This window comes from Pan troglodytes, chromosome 13 (genome assembly GCF_028858775.2).
Source record: "Pan troglodytes isolate AG18354 chromosome 13, NHGRI_mPanTro3-v2.0_pri, whole genome shotgun sequence".
In the NCBI taxonomy this organism is placed as follows: domain Eukaryota; kingdom Metazoa; phylum Chordata; class Mammalia; order Primates; family Hominidae; genus Pan; species Pan troglodytes.
The window spans coordinates 74,738,410-74,750,723 of record NC_072411.2 but is presented as its reverse complement, the minus strand read 5'-3'; the positions used below and the strand labels follow the sequence as shown (position 1 = coordinate 74,750,723).

The 12,314-nt window shown below is 43.1% G+C and overlaps 1 protein-coding gene and 1 non-coding gene across 2 annotated transcripts in view; both read right to left on the bottom strand.

Moving 5' to 3' along the window:
- Positions 1 to 12,314, bottom strand: part of PDK1 (pyruvate dehydrogenase kinase 1) — a 169,147-nt gene that overhangs the window by 22,246 nt on the left and 134,587 nt on the right. The gene's annotated exons all lie outside the window — the stretch shown is intronic.
- Positions 11,156 to 11,259, bottom strand: LOC112208508 (small nucleolar RNA U13). The gene has a single exon (XR_002942985.1). It is a non-coding gene; the product is annotated as a small nucleolar RNA U13 (small nucleolar RNA).

The window sequence follows — 12,314 nt, the reverse complement described above, 5'->3', positions numbered from 1 at the left end:
TCTCGCTCTGTTGCCCAGGCTGGAGTGCAATGGCACGATCTCGGCTCACTACAACCTCCACCTCCCGGTTTCAAGCAATTCTTCTGCCCCAGCCTCCCGAGTAGCTGGGATTACAGGCATCCGCCATCATGCACCGCTAATTTTTTGTATTTTTGTAGAGACGGGGTTTCACCATCTTGGCCAGGCTGGTCTTGAATTCCTGACCTCAGGTAATCTGCCCGCCTCGGCCTCCCAAAGTGCTGGGATTACAGGCATGAACCACTGCGCCCGGCCATCCCTCTGTCTTTAGGTTGGAACCCACAAGCAATGCACCCTAGGAACAGAGGTGAATTAAAATAAGCCAGTCGTCTTTGAGTCATCCCAGTCCTTCACTTAAATCAAATTCACTTGTATTACCAGCGCCCCTAACCTAGTCCTTGGCCTTAAGCACATGTAAATCCTTTTTGGAGGAAGATAACATATCCAGTGAAAATATTTTCAAAATTAAGAAGAAATAGTAACATTGTCAACAAATCAACACTAAGAATATTGTCACCAGAAGATATATACTAAACGCAATACTAAAGGGAATCCTTCAGGCAAAGTGTATTCGGCTAAAACAGACATATGTAAGTACATCTAAATGAACTGTCTCTTAAAATAATAAGCATTTCTAGAGGTAAAAAGGAACATCTCATAATAATAAAGAGCTCAATTCACCAAGAACATAGAACTATTCTAAATGTGCATGTATCTAATGATAGACTCAAAATATGTAAAGCAAAATTAACAGAACTAGAAGTAGAAATAGAACCCTCATGTTCCAAAAAAAAAAAAAAACAGGATAAACTAGTTAGCAGCTCTTTTGGACTCACAGACTCTGGAAAGAGAAAACCACAGACTGCTCCAACAAGTAGCCTTACCCATGTACCAAACAAGTTATCCTGGGTACCTGGGCTTACAAATCTTCACCAGTTCTTGCCCAGATTCTAACTCTGACTCCTGCATCAACCATCCAACGAGTAACTCCACTCCAACAAACTTTATAAAACCCAAATACTCAGGCGACTCAGGGAATTCATTTGACTGATTCATTTGGACAGTTGCCCATTGTCTGAGAAGTTTTCATTAAGCTCAGCTTGTTGTTTTTAATCAAAACATAGTATCTGTTTTTATCAAGACAACCTTTTGTGATGACTTTGACACACAAATGTGGATAGAAATATCAGAAGAAACAACAATAACAGAGCAGATAGTGCTTGTGTCTGGGAAGCAGAATTTGGAGGGTGAGGAAGATGGAACAAGTGGCCGATTTTGTTGTTGTTGTCATAAGCCATGACTTCTAACACTATGTGCATCTATTACTTTGTACAAATAAAAATTAAATTAAGAAAAAGAGCTCTCCCTCTCCCTCCTCTCCCTCCTCTCCCTCCTCTCCTCCCTCTCCCTCTCCCCTTTGCACGGTCTCCCTCTGATGCCAAGCTGAGGCTGGACTGTACTGCCGCCATCTGGACTCACTGCAACCTCCCTGCCTGATTCTCCTGCCTCAGCATGCGGAGTGCCTGTGATTGCAGGCGCGCTGCCATGCCTGACTGGTTTTTATATTTTTTGGTGGAGACGGGTTTTCGCCATGTTGGCCGGGCTGGTCTCCAGCTCCTGACCGCGAGTGATCTGCCAGCCTCGGCCTCCCGAGGTGCCGGGATTGCAGAGGAGTCTTGCTCACTCAGTGCTCAATGTTGCCCAGGCTGGAGTGCAGTGGCGTGATCTCGGCCCGTTACAACCTCCACCTCCCAGCCGCCTGCCTTAGCCTCCCAAAGTGCCGAGATTGCAGCCTCTACCCGGCCGCCACCCCATCTAAGAAGTGAGGAGCATCTCTGCCCGGTCGCCCATCGTCTGGGATGTGAGGAGCCCCTCTGCCCGGCCGCCCAGTCTGGGAAGTGAGGAGCGCCTCTTCCCAGCCGTCATCCTGTCTAGGAAGTGAGGAGCGTCTCTGCCCGGCCGCCCATCGTCTGGGATGTGGGGAGCACCTCTGCCTGGCCGCGACCCCGTCTGGGAACTGAGGATTGTCTCTGCCCCGCCGCCACCACGTCTGGGAGGTGAGGAGTGTCTCTGACCGGCTGCCCCGTCTGAGAAGTGAGGAGCCCCTCCGCCCAGCAGCCGCCCCGTCTGGGAAGTGAGGAGCGTCTCCACCTGGCAGCCGCCCCGTCCAGGAGGTGGGGGGCAGCCCCCGCCCGGCCAGCCGCCCAGTCTGGGAGGTGGGGGGCGCCTCTGCCCGGCTGCCCCGTCTGGGAAGTGAGGAGCCCCTCTGCCGGGCCGCCACCCCGTCTGGGAGGTGTACCCAACAGCTCATTGAGAACGGGCCATGATGACGATGGCGGTTTTGTCGAATAGAAAGCGGGGAAGTGTGGGGAAAAGAAAGAGAGATCAGATTGTTACTGTGTCTGTGTGGAAAGAAGTAGACATAGGAGACTCCATTTTGTTCTGTACTAAGAAAAATTCTTCTGCCTTGGGATGCTGTTAATCTATGGCCTTGCCCCCAACCCCGTGCTCTCTGAAACATGTGCTGTGTCCACTAAGGGTTAAATGGATTAAGGGCGGTGCAAGATGTGCTTTGTTAAACAGATGCTTGAAGGCAGCATGCTTGTTAAGAGTCATCACCACTCCCTAATCTGAGGTACCCAGGGACACAAACACTGCGGAAGGCGGCAGGGCCCTCTGCCTAGGAAAACCAGAGACCTTTGTTCACATGTTTATCTGCTGACCTTCCCTCCACTGTTGTCCTGTGACCCTGCCAAATCCCCCTCTACGAGAAACACCCAAGAATGATCAATAAATACTAAAAAAAAATAATAATTAAAAAATAAAAAAAAGAAAAAGAAAAAAAGCACATTTAGTTCTTCTGAAATAGAGCAATAATTTTCAGTTAAATTGGTAAATATTTGTGGAGCATCTATTCTGTGCCAAGTGCTATGCTAGACAGCAGGAAAAGAAACCTGAAAAGACTGAAGTCTAGCCTGAAAATCGGTCGCAATTACCTGAGTCCCACAGAGACTGAGTGGTCTCATGGAATAACAATCCAGTGCACTACTTTTAACTTTTACAATCTGAACAGTTAAAAAAAAAAAAAAAAGTCAGATGAGGTCTGTACTCAAAATCAGGTGTCTTCAAAAAAAATATGAACGATTCAGTTGACTACTTGCAGGAACGGAAGAGTTTGTTTCCAAGCACAAACTAACTTACAGCTCAGCTTCACTGAGAAGCTCTAGTTTTACTCAGTTGAGGTTTCCTGATAATTATTCTCTTGATAAGGAATATGTTTTCCATGCCATTTATTATGTTTTTGCTGTGCTCAAATGCTGCAAATTTTTATTCTCTCATAGAAAATAGCACATTCATCTCGCCATAAAAAATAGCGTAATTAAATTTCTAGCCACCCAGTTGTAGCAACTAGAAATGAAAGTTTGCTATTATTATGGCTATTATAATTCTTTAATATTTGACTAACAATAGATTCTGGGGACATGAGACATATGTTAATGTACTTTTGAAATATTTTAAATGCTGCTTAAATATTAAAACATGCATTCTTCACATAAAATACCAAACGTATAGGGGAGATTTTGAGTCAAGGCACTCTCCTTAAATCTCACCCCCCTTTGCATCTCTGGCATCAGCTTCTCTTACTCTAATGGTTCTCATCCTAGCAGCACATAAAAATCACCTGAGGAGCTTCTAAGAAACAAAAAAGACCAGTACCTGAGACTCTCCTGCAAGAGATTCTCATTTACTTGGTCTTGGGAGGCCCTGGGCATGCGTGTTGTTTAATACCTCCTCACGTGGTTCTAATGTGTAGTCAAGGTTGAGGACCATTGCCTAAAACAGTAGTTCTCAGTGTGGTTCCTAGACCAGCAGCTTCAGCGTCACCTGGGAATTTGTTACCCATGTGAATGCTGAGGCTTCCCACAGCCCTCCAGAATCAGAAGTTCTAGGGGTGGAGCCCAGTCACCTCTGTTTTAACAAGCCCTTCCGATAGCTGTGGTGCACACTCAAGTTCCAACCATTAGGCTTAAAAGAATATAACAGGAATTTTCAAGAGAATGCAGTTAACACATGACAGGGAATATAGGTAGGCGGACTTTCTTCCTGAGGGGTAGGAGGCTCTGTAGTAGTTTGGGTGGAAGACCAGACGTTGCTGAGGAAGGTGATTTTCTTTTATGATCAGCTTACCCAGGATGAGTCATACCATGGTGAAGTGAGTCACACTTACAAACCAGCCCAAACTTATGCTATATTTTCTTGCATGAGAAGAGGGAGATTCTTGGTGGAGAGAAAGGAAGGGGCAGGAAAATGCTCAGAAGTCTAGAGAGCATGAAAATTAGAAACTCTAAATATTTGGTAGAACAAAGTGGGGGATGATTCATGCATACCTCCATGTAGATACACAAAACCAGAATGCAAAATTAAACTGGTTTTAGGAAGTATTTCATCTCGCCCTCTAGGCTGATGCTGATGACTTTTATCTCTGCCATAAAAATTACATAGTAGACTGGGATTTCTTTCAGGAAGATGGGTGGCCATCTCATTGTGGGATTGTACTTCAGAATAAACAAATGCTGACATTTGGATCATTTTCTAGGGTTTCTAGTTTTCCAGTGAGATGCTTCTGACAGTTGCCATGGTAAATCCCTATGGACACCATTTTAAATTCTCCTCATTGGCAAGTAGCATATGGTGAGGATACACTGCAATTTTTGCTAAAACCATAGCTGTGGTAATGTATAATATAAATGAGATACACAGTTCACCTTCTGTTGATCTGGGCCAGTATCTTCAGAATGGGGAAGTTTCTTCCATCTTCTGAGACAAGGATTACACATATTTGAAAATACGGGTAATTGAAATATTACACATATTTATTGAAAGATTAATGTCACACTAATTGTTTTTAAGAAGATTATCAATCTTGGGGAGAACCACACGTAATTATTGGGGTTAATTAACATCTCTAAAATCTCTGAGGACTGTATTTTAACTGGAGACATTCTGAGCTCAGCTTGGATCATAGAGCATCACTGCTCAGCACGTGTATTCTAAAGATAAGGAAGGCAGTTGCCCCATCCATCCTGATTAATATGGCCAGTGGTATACTTGGTGTAATCAACAGCCACATAAGAAATACACTTCTTGAAATGTCAGAGGCTTGATAAAGCTGGATATTTACATGTGAAAATAATGGCAGGAACCTATCTGGATACTTTACCAGCAAATTTAAAATTAAACGTGCCATTTATTATTTGCTATCCCCTGTCGTATGTCTCTGGGAGTGTACAAACAGGGTCAATTACAGATCTTGGGGAACTGGTCACAGAATTATTTCTTGACTTAGTGATTTTTGCCCAGTGGGTTTTGCAGTTGGAATTGGCAAATGAGAGAACTAGATTTTCTTAAGGCAGCAAATGGGTAGCATTCACACAAAGGAGCCCTCTCTATTTGGGGTAATGTCATTGCAAGGATAAGTTGGGAAATATGCTCTCAAACATCTTCCGTTACAAATTCACCAGTTTTACAAGCAGAAGTGGATTTATATTAATAAGTAAGTGCTTTTACTAAGGAAACTTAAACTAATTGGGATAGAAGCAGAGTAATAAATTAGAATATAGTATATAACTTGTGAATGTTGGTTGATTGGCACAAATATTACCACTTTTTACCTCTCCTTTATATATTACTGATATTCAAAGGTGTGTAACACTTTAGAATAATTTCATACACTACAAGGATCCTATAAGATCATGAATAAGTAGTCTTGTGGAAGATATTGAGAAACTTCATAGGATTCCTTATAAAAGATGTTAACTGGAAAAATTTTAGCAATGCAGAAATATAAAGCAATAAAATTAAATTTACTCTTTCCATAGAAATTGGAAGAATGTGACAGAGTCACAGTGTATAAAGAGAAAATAAGCTATCAATTAGGATATTATTAAATCCTAATATGTCAGTGATCCTATGTCATCATACTAACGCATATTATGATCATTATACACTTTCCTCAACAATCAACTTCTCAGATTATGAGAGCAGCTAAATCAAAATGGCCCACTGTCAAAGATGTTCTATAGCCTTTCATCAACACTTTATAGGCTGTTATATAGGATTCTACCTCACTAAAAAATTAAAATTAGGAGATGTTAAAAACAGGAGTTGGGTAGTGCATGAACTATATATTGCCACAGAGTTATTGGCCTAAAACAAAACAATTTATTACCTCATTGCTTTTTTGAGTGAGGAGTTCAGGCATAGCTTAGCTGGGTTCTCTGCTTAGGGTCTCACAAGTCAGTAATCAAGGTGCCAGCCAAGCTGTGCCCTTATCTGGAGGCTCAACTGGGGAAGAATGCTCTCCTAAGCTTTTTTTTTTTTTTTTTTTTTTTTTTTGAGACAGAGTTTCGCTCTTGTCGCCCAGGCTGGAGTGCAATGGTGAGATCTTGGCTCACTGCAACCTCTGCCTCCTGTGTTCAAGGAATTCTCCTGCCTCAGCCCTCTGAGTAGCTGGGATTACAGGCACCTATCACCACACCCAGCTAATTTTTGTATTTTTAGTAGAGACGGGGTTTCACCATGTTGGCCAGCCTGGTCACAAACTTCTGACCTCAGCTGATCCACTCGTCTCAGCCTCCCAAAGTGCTGGGATTACAGGCATAAGCCACCACACCCAGCTTCTTCTAAGCTTACTCAGGTTATTGGCAGAATTCATTTCTTTGTAGCTGTAGGACTGAGGGCCCTAGCTTTTTGCTGCCTGGAGGACATCCTCAGCAACCAGGCTATCTGCAGTTCTTCTGAGCCCCCTGTCATTCCTAGAGGCCACCTGCAGTTCCTTGCCACCTGTCTTTTCCCAACATAAGCATTTCATCAAGCCAGCAAGGAGAGTCTCTAGAGCAGTCTCCTAGTAAGATGGAGGTTTATATAATGCAACATAATTCCAGGAGTGGCATCTATCACCTTTGCCATATACTATTGGTTGGGAGCAAGTCCCAGATCCCATCCATGCTCAAGGAGAGGGGCTTACATAAAGGTTTGAACACTGGAAAGCAGGATATGTGGGAGAGTTTAGAGTCTGTCCACCACAGGTAATTTATTTAGCCTGCTTGAGTTTCATTTTCCCCTTCTGCTAAATGGGAATTGTAATCTCTACCCTATAGACTGTTGTCTATGTTGTGTGCATGACAAGAGGGCAGAACACAGGACCTGGTGTGGAGTAGGTCCTCAATATATGAGTTAAGTCTTATGTCTCGCTCTCTTCCCTCCCTTTCCCTTATAGTGTGATAGAGCACAGTATGGCATCCATGGGTTCTTAGAAACTGTGACTTTAAGCAAAATAACATATAATAAAACCAATTTCATCATAGGCTAGTTGATATAAACAAGAGTTAAGTTCCTATGGCATATTTCTGGTCACAAAAACATCGCTAAACTTTTTTTGTTTTGTTTTTTGAGACAGGGTTTCACTCTGTCACCCAGACTGGAGTGCAGTGGCATCATATAGGCTCACTGCAGCCTCTGACTCCTGGGTTCAAGTGATTCTCCCACCTCGGCCTCCCAAGTAGCTGGGACTACAGGTGCACACCACAATGCCCGGCTAATTTTTATATTTTTTAGTAGGGATGGGGTTTCACCATGTTGGCCAGGCTGGTCTCGAACTCCTGACCTCAAGTGATCCACCCACCTTGGTCCACCAAAGTGCTGGGATTACAGGTCTGAGCCACCGTGCCCGGCCTACCAAACTTCTACATAAAGACTAAAACACTTCTAATATTAAACACTGAAACAAATGAGAGCTATGTATACATTTAAGAAAGATTAATAAAAACAAGTAAGATAATTATTTACCCAATCATTCCAGTTCAGGACCAAGGGTGGCCAGAGTCTATCCCTGCAGTTCACGGTGCAAGGTGGGAATCAACCCTGGACAAGATGACATTCCATCACAGGGCGCACTCATAGCCACACTCACTCAGACTGGAATGACTTAGACACACCAATTCACCAAACTAGCACATCCTTGAGATGTAGGAAGAAACTTGAATGCCTGGAGAATGCCCACACAGACAGGGAGAGTCTGTGCAAACTCCACACAGACAGTGGTTCTGGCAGGAATTGATTTTTTTCTCATCAATGTTATAATGAAACGATGTTGAATGCTATTTGAGGACCTGCTGTATTTCTTTTATTTTCTATTTTCCATTCTTTTTTAGCTCTGTGAAGAAATAAGATTCTAATGGCTTCTGTAAAAACAAAAGGAATGCTACACTCTTAAATGCTTGGGTAGTCTCTTGTGTAACCACATGGACATTGCATTAGGGCAGTGCAAGAGCCTTACTTAAAGGAAGTATGAAATGCAGTTCTCTTCCCTCAATGCTATGGATCCTAACGTCTTTACTCTGGAGACTGGGAATTCATTTCCTACGGTGAAAGGTGAGGAAAGAGAAAGAGTAGCTTTCTGCCCTCCCTGTCTCCCAGCCCCATGCCTCTCTGCTATGGTCACCACACGGAGGTGGGACACCCCACACATACACCAAACATTTTTTCGGATATCCTGACTACACAGGAAGCAAAAGGGTATGAGGAGGTTTACTTCTTACATAATGAGGCTTGCTGGGGACAGCACAGTAGGCTCCCAAGAAGGTCTGAAAATGGATCTTGAGGGAGAGCCAGGAGGGGAGAGCAGCCTTGGCCTTTATTGTACTTAGGGAGTGGGCTGGGCTAGGGGTTCCTGCATAAGACAAGAGGACTGTGTGGATTGAGCTTCCTATGGGCACCAAGTGAGGGGAATGTGGGCTTTCTTCTCAGCTTGCTCAGATGTGGAGCAAGAGGGGAAGAGGAAGAGGTGTGGCTCCGGAGCTGTCAGCAGTCAAAATAGAGTCCGATTCTTTATTACAGCTTCAAGGCATAGAAAAGCAAAAACAGGTTTGTCCTCTCCCCAACTCTGACCCCATCCGTTTTGCCATTTGGACTTAAATGGAGCTACTCTAATGCCATAGAAACAAACAAAAAAAAAAAATCAAACACTCATATAGCATCAGGTACCAGGTACCTTGTAAGCATTTTACATATACCAAATCATTTAATTTTCACAACAACCCTATGAAGTAGGTATGCTAACATTATTACCACTTTACAGAGAAGAAAACAAAAGCATAGTCAAGTATCTTGCCCAGGGTCACCCACCCAGTAAATGGCAAAGCCAGAATTCCAGCTTAGGCAATACCACTCAAGCAGATTCTCCTCACCACTCCCACACTGTGGACTTTTCTGCACGGAGCTGCTGCAGTGACTCATGAGTTTATGAGCCAATGGCTTCCAGCCAGTGTGCCATCAACACTTCCCAGGGCATATGGACATTCTGACTCACGTGTAAAATGTATTTTTCCTATCACCACAGTGATGTGTCAGATGGGGCTGAGCTAGCCACGGGCACAGGAGGTGAGAGCAGAACTTGGTGCAAGGGAAGAGGCTCACTGTGGGGTGAGCTGGTCCTCCAGGAGGGTCCAGATTTGACTGAAGCATAAATCTGGTCAGGTAGACACCTCTGTCAAACACCACCCAGTGGGTGCTAAAGGGTGACTTGGAAAACAGAGTGATTACTGTGGATGCTTTTGCAAATTCTGTGAAGCTGTAACTGCAGAACCAACCCAATCTGGTTGAACTTTGTGTAATAAAATGGTGAGTTGGTTTTCAGTTGCCATGGGTGCAAGTTACATAACCTGATTATCCCCAGGTGAACCAAGTGTGCAACCATAGGTGGCCCTAAGTGCTCTGACCAAGGAATATGGGTACCAAATTAAATGCAGATACCACATGGCATGATCCAACCAGATCACGCCCTGGCATCACCTCATGGCAAGATCCAGCCAGATCACAGCTCCCAGCATCACCTCATTGCAAGATCCAATCACTGCATGCCTCAATACCCTCTCCCTATAAGACCTGCCCTAACCCCCAACTTGGGGAGACAGATTTGAGGCAGACTCCTGTCTCTTTGCTCAGCAGCTTGTAATAAACTCTTCTCTCTACAAAAGCCTGGTGCTTCAGTGTTTGGCCTTCCATGGCGCATGGGCAAATTGACCCAGTTTGGTTCAGTAACAGGCTATTACACTTAAGGAGTGTGATTCTTGCAGACATATTTAGTGGCTTAAGTGAACAGCAAAAAGTTCTAAACTTTGAAAATACATGACAAACATACAAAGTTTGTAAACTACTATTATATAATCCCAGAGCCACCAGTACCTTGTATTTGAGCCTTAAAAAATTTTTAGTTTTATGGTATATTTCCTCATCAATACCAAAATACGTAATTTATATATGGTATAAAGAATAATAAAACCAATTTTCATGCTCTCAGTGCCAGGAAATCTGTGTACTTATCCCTGGATGCATCCCTCTCCACTGCACCAAAGGTTACATAATTCTGAATGCCTATATTGGTTGCCATCAAGCATGGGCAGGCTGATTATGAAGTGTCACTGATGCCTTTTCAAGTGCTCCAATGGAGGATTCTTGGCCAAAGGGGAGAAATCCAGCTTTCTGTTTAAAAAATACACCAAGGTTCTTACAAGACTAAACATACTCTTACTATACCATCCAATTCCTTGGTATTTACCCAAAGGAGTTGGAAACTTATGTCCACACAAAAACTACACATGGATGTTTATAGCAGCTTTGTTCATAATTGCCAAAACTTATAAGTAACCAAGATGTCCTTCAGTAGATGAATGAATACATAAACTGTGGTACATCCAGACAATGGAATATTATTCAGTGCTAAAGAGAAATGAGCCATCAAGCCATGAGCGGACATGGAGGAACTTCAAATGCCTCTTACTGAGTGAAAGAAACCAGTCTGAAAAGACTAAATATTGTACAATTCCAACTATATGACATTCTGCAAAAGGCAAAACTATGAAGATAGCAAAACGATCAGTGGTTGCCAGGGGTTAGGAGAGAGGGAGGGATGAATAGGCAGAGCACAGAGGATTTTTAGGGCAGTGAATCTACTCTGTAATGATTCTATAATGGTGAATACATGTCATTATACATTTGTCCCAGCCCTTAGAATGTACAAAACCAACGGGAACTCTAATGTAAATTATGGATTTTGAGTGCTATGTATATTTCTTCATGTCAGATGGGAAATGTGCCAATGTCCTAACAAGGTTTGGGGGCGGCACATCCCACACATGCACGTGAACACCAAATCATCATGCTTATGAACTACAAACGGATCGCTTCAGGACGATATTGATGTGTCAATGTAGTCTTATCAATTGTAACGAATGTACCCCTATGCCGTGGGATGTTGACAATTGGGAAGGCTATGCATATATGGGGGCAGAAAGTATATTGGAAGTCCCTTTACCTTTTGCTCAATATTTCTGAGAGCCTAAAAGTGCTCTAAAAGCTAGTCTGCTTTTAAAAATAAACACAAAAACCAAGGGTAACTTCACCAGTGTCTTTTTGAGAGGTGAAGCCAGCTGGACTTCCTGGGTTGAGTGGGGACTAGGAGAACTTTTATTTATTTATTTTTATTATTATACTTTAAGATCTAGGGTACATGTGCACAACGTGTGGGTTTGATACCTAGGTATACATGTGCCATCTTGGTTTGCTGTACCCATCAACTCATCATTTACATTAAGGATTTCTCCTATCCCTCCCCCAGCTCCCCACCCCCGCAACAGGCCCCAGTGTGTGATGTTCCCCACCCTGTGCCCAAGTGATCTCATTGTTCAATTCCCATCTATGAGTGAGAACATGCAGTGTTTGGTTTTCTGTCCTTGTGACAGTTTGCTGAGAATGATGGTTTCCAGCTTCATCCATGTCCCTGCAAAGGACATGAACTCATCCTTTTTCATGGCTGCATAGTATTCCATGGTGTATATGTGCCACATTTGCTTAATCCAGTCTATCATTGATGGACATTTGGGTTGGTTCCAAGTCTTTGCTATTGTGAACAGTGCCGCAATAAACAAACATGTGCATGTGTCTTTATAGTAGCATGATTTATAACCCTTTGGGTATATACCCAGTAATGGGATTGCTGGGTCAAGTGGTAATTCTAGTTCTAGATCCTTGAGGAATTGCCACACTGTCTTCCACAATGGTTGAACTAATTTACACTTCCACCAACAGTGTAAAAGTGTTCCAATTTCTCTACATTCTCTCCTGCATCTGTTGTTTCCTGACTTTTTGATGATTGCCATTCTAACTGGTGTGAGATGGTATCTCATTGTGGTTTTGATTTGCATTTCTCTGATGACCAGTGACGATGAGCATTTTTT